Source organism: Pseudophryne corroboree, chromosome 5 (genome assembly GCF_028390025.1).
Source record: "Pseudophryne corroboree isolate aPseCor3 chromosome 5, aPseCor3.hap2, whole genome shotgun sequence".
Classification (NCBI taxonomy): Eukaryota; Metazoa; Chordata; class Amphibia; order Anura; family Myobatrachidae; genus Pseudophryne; species Pseudophryne corroboree.
In genome coordinates this window covers 15,922,637-15,929,827 of record NC_086448.1, presented here as the reverse complement: position 1 = coordinate 15,929,827, position 7,191 = coordinate 15,922,637, and the positions used below count along the sequence as shown (strand labels likewise).

General features: G+C 49.2%; 1 long non-coding RNA gene across 1 annotated transcript; it reads right to left on the bottom strand.

Moving 5' to 3' along the window:
- Positions 1-1,187: 1,187 nt before the first annotated feature.
- On the bottom strand, positions 1,188-1,871 carry LOC134928742 (uncharacterized). Its single transcript, XR_010177979.1, has 2 exons — positions 1,787-1,871; positions 1,188-1,290 (listed from the first exon to the last, which is right to left on the bottom strand). It is a non-coding gene; the product is annotated as an uncharacterized LOC134928742 (long non-coding RNA).
- Between the last annotated feature and the right edge of the window lie 5,320 nt (positions 1,872-7,191).

The window sequence follows — 7,191 nt, the reverse complement described above, 5'->3', positions numbered from 1 at the left end:
TCCCTGTCCCTGCTGTCACTTTCCCTGTCCCTCTGTCACTCTCCATGCCCCTATGTCCCTGCTGTCGTTTTCCCTGTCCCTCTGTCACTTTCCCTGTCCCTGCTGTCACTTTCCCTGTTCTGTCACTCTCCCTGTCCCTATGTCCCTGCTGTCACTTTCCCTGTCCCTGCTGTCACTTTCCCTGTCCCTCTGTCACTCTCCCTGTCCCTATGTCCCTGCTGTCACTTTCCCTGTCCCTCTGTCACTCTCCCTGTCCCTATGTCCCTGCTGTCACTTTCCCTGTCCCTCTGTCACTCTCCATGCCCCTATGTCCCTGCTGTCACTTTCCCTGTCCCTCTGTCACTCTCCCTGTCCCTGCTGTCACTTTCCCTGTCCCTCTGTCACTCTCCCTGTCCCTGCTGTCACTTTCCCTGTCCCTCTGTCACTCTCCATGCCCCTATGTCCCTGCTGTCACTTTCCCTGTCCCTCTGTCACTCTCCCTGTCCCTGCTGTCACTTTCCCTGTCATTCTCCCTGTCCCTATGTCCCTGCTGTCACTTTCCCTGTCATTCTCCCTGTCCCTATGTCCCTGCTGTCACTTTCCCTGTCATTCTCCCTGTCCCTATGTCCCTGCTGTCACTTTCCCTGTCATTCTCCCTGTCCCTATGTCCCTGCTGTCACTTTCCCTGTCCCTCTGTCACTCTCCCTGCTGTCACTTTCCCTGTTCCTCTGTCACTCTCCATGCCCCTATGTCCCTCTGTCACTCTCCCTGTCCCTGCTGTCACTTTCCCTGTCCCTCTGTCACTCTCCCTGTCCCTATGTCCCTGCTGTCACTTTCCCTGTCATTCTCCCTGTCCCTATGTCCCTGCTGTCACTCTCCCTGAACTTTGTCTCATTCCATGTGGCATAATGTGAATTTCAGCTCATACCGTGTGCTATAATGTGAATTTGGGCTCATACCGTGTGCTATAATGTGACTTTCGGCCCTTTTGAGTGGCCACGCCCCCTTTTCCGGAGTGTGGCGCACGCATAATTGCAACCTTCACTTTTCCGTACCGCCACTTCAAAACTTCCACTTGTCCTGCACTCTCATCAATCCATAAAGATAGGTATGCGGGTGCTCCTAATGACCATGGATGGCCACCAATATACCGCAAATACCACCGAAGTGGAAGGTGCACTCTCGCCGAAATCAGTCTCTGAGATCACTTATGGAGTCAACTTAATTTAATCAGGTTCAAAAGTGATGCCATTAATCATCGCCGTTTCGGTCCATATGCGGACCTTTATCAAGACAGGCACTTCACAAGATCTAAACAATAAACATTAAAGACAATTAAAATCAATATAGTATAAAAAACTGGATCACCTACACCATCACCACCAGTGCCTCCCAGGCCTTAATGACAGTCAAAAAATGGCATGATAGTAAAGTTATAAAGTGCTGGACATGCTGAGAGTACATTCAGGACCCATATTCGATACTCAAGGTAAACCTCCACCAACACCTCACACCTCAAAGGGGTACAGATAAAATTAACAGGTAAAATTACCTGAACAAGACACAAAATCAGTATGACCTGATCGATTATTCCTCTTAAACAGGAACCACTATGGTCAAAAGTGAAGCATACAACCTATCAGACTTCACAGAAGTGTGATTGACTAGGAGTTACATTGTGTTGATTAAGTGATCCCTTTATTTTTTTGAGCAGTGTGTATATATATATTATATATATATATATGTATATATATATATACACACACACACACACACATACACACTCACATAGTTATACTCACCTTACCTATATCAAATATGGGCGGGCGCCAGTCCCTTACTTTGCCAGGGGTGCTTGGACGCCTAGATACACCCCTTGGTCAGAGTTCACGCCAACTGTCATTAACGGCCAGCGTCATGACATCACTGTTGTCAGCAGTCGATTAGCCACAGGGGGATCCGCTGCTCAGACATCGAGGGAGACAGAAGCGTTTCTGGTTCCTACAGGGATCAGCCCTGAGGTGAAGGCTTGCTCCAGAGATACATTACCCGCTGCTCCTCAGAGACTATATCCAGTCTTCAGACATCTGGCCTCCATTATCCCTGAGACCTCCGCTGTCCCTACTGCCTTCAGAGGAAACTCAACACAGTATATATCTGAGGAGGTGTCACTTACTGGACTATGGCTAATGATTCCTTTCCCGAATGCACAGCTGCCCCCCAGACTGAGATGCAGTATGTTGTCCCTGATACGGGGCTGCCCACCTATGTAACGGGTATCGCTGCTGTTACTAGGATGCCATACACATACACCGCTCAGCCATTACATCAAAACAGCTGAATAGCACCGAGACGCTGGCCGCAGAACCTGTGAGGTGCGAGGTGCGGCCTCCATGGCTCGGACTTGTCTTTCTAGCACATCCCGCTGAGACTGAGATGTGGGGAATCTGGAGGCCAAGTCAGCACCATGAACTCTCTCTGTCACGTTCCTCAGACCATTCCGGAACAATTACCACAGTGTGGCCGGGCGCATTATCCTGCGGTCAGATGCCATCAGGGTATACCGCCGCCATGAATGCGGTACCTGGTCTGCAGCAATGTCCAGGTAGATGGTAAATGTCACAGTAAAGCAGGGTACACACCGAGCGATAGGTCGTCTGATCCGGCGGATCAGACCGACATATTGCTCAATTCGGCGCATTGTGTATGCCCGATACGTGGGTGCCCGCGGTCACTAGTGACGTCAGGTGTGATGTGCTGCACGTCAGAACTGATGATATCGCTAGTGACACCCTGATCGTTCCATCCTTCATTAACATTGCTCAGTGTGTACCCAGGTTCCCATATGTCGGCCCATCGGCCAGGTACACATCACCACTGTATGTACCCAGTTTAACATCCACATGAACGCCAGGACCCAGGTTTCCCAGCAGAGCATTGGCCAGAGTATCACACTGCCTCCGCCATCTTCCCATAGTGCATCCTGGCGCCATCTCTGCCTGTCTCTGGGCTTCCTGTCATGTGGGGGTTGGGGGCACATGGCAACACACAAAACAGGCCCCACAGTCATGACGGACTACCGGGAACCTTCCTGGTGAGCCCTATGACCAATCCGCCCCTGGGTGCCAATGTAATGAGATAATAATCAGTGTCATTCACTTCACCCGTCAGTGGTCATATGGCTGATCTGCGTATAGCGCCATTGTTGCTTTATTAGAGGCTTCCTACCTACTATAGATAACTGGTATCAGCGCTGTACTAAGGGCCTCATCCCTACATAGCGGTTTCATCAGCGCACCAGTGGTGGGATTGTAGCATGCACTAGGTAACACTTACTGCAGAAGTACCATTACTCTACTTGTACACAACCTAATAAAGTACAAACCCACCTGGCTTCCACCATCGCACAGAGCTGTGCACAGGTGCGGCAAGCATTCACCAGAGCTGTACGAGGCGTCCTGAGGACCAAACCCAGGATCATAGATGAGCTGCAGCCAGACCGCGCTGGGCAGAACTAGTCAGGTCGTACACAGCAGGGCAGACAGAGCAATAGGAAAGACCTGGAAACGCCAACGCGTTATGTGCAGACGCCAGGTAATGACACACTGAGCGCGGGAGAGAGAGAGGGCAGCTACAGACGTGTCTCCAGGTGTGCGCTCACGTGTCACAGGCTTGAGCGCTAAATGGGGGCATACAGATGATGCCATGCTCATCTAGCCTTCTCTGCCGCCCCTAGGCACACCATGGTTTATTAGCTTAAGCCTTTCATCTATTGTTCTCAACTGCAATACAATACAGAGAGAACAATACAGCAGGGGCTTAAGGGGGTAATTCAGAGTTCATTGCAGCAGCAAATTTGTAAGCAGTTGGGCAAAACCATGTGCACTGCAGGGGGGCAGATATAACATTTACAGAGAGAGTTAGATTTGGGTGGGGTGTGTTCAATCTGCAATCTAATTTGCAGTGTAAAAATAAAGCAGCCAGTATTTACCCTGCACAGAAACAAAATAACCCACCCAAATCTAACTCTCTCTGCACATGTTATATCTGCCTCCCCTGCAGTGCACATGGGAGGTCATTCCGAGTTGTTCGCTCGCAAGGCGATTTTAGCAGAGTTGCTCACGCTAAGCCGCCGCCTACTGGGAGTGAATCTTAGCATCTTCAAATTGCGAACGATGTATTCGCAATATTGCGATTACACACCTCGTAGCAGTTTCTGAGTAGCTTCAGACTTACTCGGCATCTGCGATCAGTTCAGTGCTTGTCGTTCCTGGTTTGACGTCACAAACACACCCAGCGTTCGCCCAGACACTCCTCCGTTTCTCCGGCCACTCCTGCGTTTTTTCCGGAAACGGTAGCGTTTTTTCCCACACGCCCATAAAACGGCCTGTTTCCGCCCAGTAACACCCATTTCCTGTCAATCACATTACGATCGCCAGAACGATGAAAAAGCCGTGAGTAAAATTACTAAGTGCATAGCAAATTTACTTGGCGCAGTCGCAGTGCGGACATTGCGCATGCGCATTAAGCGGAAAATCGCTGCGATGCGAAGATTTTTACCGAGCGAACAACTCGGAATGAGGGCCATGGTTTTGCCCAACTGCTAACAAAATTCCTGCTGCGGTCAACTTGGAATTACCCCCATGTGCACTGCAAGTGCGGCAGATGTAACATGTGCAGAGAGCGTTAGATTTGGGTGGGTTATATTGTTTCTGTGCAGGGTAAATACTGGCTGCTTTATTTTTACACTGCAATTTAGATTTCAGTTTTAACATACCCCACCCAAATCTAACTCTCTCTGCACATGTTACTGCCCCACCTGCAGTGCACATGGGCCCTCATTCCGAGTTGTTCGCTCGGTAAAAATCTTCGCATCGCAGTGATTTTCCGCTTAATGCGCATGCGCAATGTCCGCACTGCGACTGCGCCAAGTAAATTTGCTATGCAGTTAGGATTTTTACTCACGGCTTTTTCATCGTTCTGGCGATCGTAATGTGATTGACAGGAAATGGGTGTTACTGGGCGGAAACTGGCCGTTTTATGGGCGTGTGGGAAAAAACGCTACCGTTTCCGGAAAAAACGCAGGAGTGGCCGGAGAAACGGGGGAGTGTCTGGGCGAACGCTGGGTGTGTTTGTGACGTCAAACCAGGGACGACGAGCACTGAACTGATCGCAGATGCCGAGTAAGTTTGAAGCTACTCAGAAACTGCTACGAGGTGTGTAATCGCAATATTGCGAATACATCGTTCGCAATTTTAAGATGCTAAGATTCACTCCTAGTAGGCGGCGGCTTAGCATGAGTAAATCTGCTAAAATCCGCTTGCGAGCGAACAACTCGGAATGAGGGCCATGGTTTTGCCCAACTGCTAACAAATTTGCAGCTGCGATCAACTTGGAATTATGCCCTAACTCATTACAGCAGGGTATTAAGGTGGTCATTCCGAGTTGATCGCTCACTAGCAGTTTTTAGCAGCCGTGCAAACGCTATTCCGCCGCCCACTGGGAGTGTATTTTAGCTTAGCAGAAGTGCGAATGAAAGGATCGCAGAGCGGCTACAAAGTTTTTCTGTGCAGTTTTAGAGTAGCACCAGACCTACTCAGCGCTTGCGATCACTTCAGACCATTCAGTTCCTGTTTTGATGTCACAAACACGCCCTGCGTTCGCCCGGCCATGCCTGCGTTTTTCATAGCACGCCTGCGTTTTTCCGAACACTCTCTGAAAACGGTCAGTTGACACCCAGAAACGCCCACTTCATGTCAATCACTCTGCGGACACCAGTGCGACTGAAATTCTTCGCTAGACCCTGTTCAATTCCTGTTTTGATGTCACAAACAACCCCTGCGTTCGCCCAGTCACGCCTGCGTTTTTCCGAACACTCCCTGAAAACGGTCAGTTGACACCCAGAAACGCCCACTTCATGTCAATCACTCTGCGGACACCAGTGCGACTGAAATTCTTCGCTAGACCCTGTGTGAAACTACATCGTTCGTTGTAATATTGCGCCGCATACGCATTGCGCAGAAGTGCCATTTTTTAGCCTCATCGCTGCACAGTGAACGAATGCAGCTAGTGAACAACTCGGAATGACCACCTAAGTCCGAATGTCCTGGCTCAATTAATCCTATTAAAGGCCAAGATAAAGATGGCTCCATCTATATATGTAAGAGAAGGAAAGATGGCCGTAGCATGCGAATGCAAGCACACCGTCTTCTATTGTACCGTTCAAAGGCCCTCATTCCGAGTTGTTCACTCGGTAATTTTCTTCGCATCGCAGCGATTTTCCGCTAATTGCGCATGCGCAATGTTCGCACTGCGCCAAGTAAATTTGCTAAGAAGTTTGGTATTTTACTCACGGCATTACGAGGTTTTTTCTTCGTTCTGGTGATCGTAATGTGATTGACAGGAAGTGGGTATTTCTGGGCGGAAACTGGCCGTTTTATGGGAGTGTGTGAAAAAACACTACCGTTTCTGGGAAAAACGCGGGAGTGGCTGAAGAAACGGGAGGAGTGTCTGGGACAACGCTGGGTGTGTTTGTGACGTCAAACCAGGAACGACAAGCACTGAACTGATCGCACTGGAAGAATAAGTCTCGAGCTACTCAGAAACTGCACAGAAAAATCTTTTCGCAATATTGCGAATACTTCGTTCGCAATTCTGCTAAGCTAAGATACACTCCCAGAGGGCGGCGGCTTAGCGTGTGTACTGCTGCGAAAAGCGGCTAGCGAGCGAACAATTCGGAATGAGGGCCAAAGACTATAGAATTGCTTGGGGTCTATGGGCCTAATTCAGACCTGATCGCAGCAGCAAATTTGTTAGCTAATGGGCATGTGCACTGCAGGTGGGGTGGATGTAACATGTGCAGAGAGAGTTAGATTTGGGTGGGGTGTGTTCAAACTGAAATCTATATTGCAGTGTAAAAATAAAGCAGCCAGTATTTACCCTGCATAGAAACAAAATGCACATGTTACATCTGCCCCCCCCTCCCCCTGAAGCACATGGGGTGTAATTCCAAGTTGATCACAGCAGGAATTTTGTTAGCAGTTGGGTAAAACCATGTGCACTGCAGGGGGGGCAGATGTAACATGTGCAGAGAGAGTTAGATTTGGGTGGGTTATTTTGTTTCTGTGCAGGGTAAATACTGGCTGCTTTATTTTTACACTGCAATTTAGATTGCAGATTGAACTCACCACACCCAAATCTAACTCTCTGCAC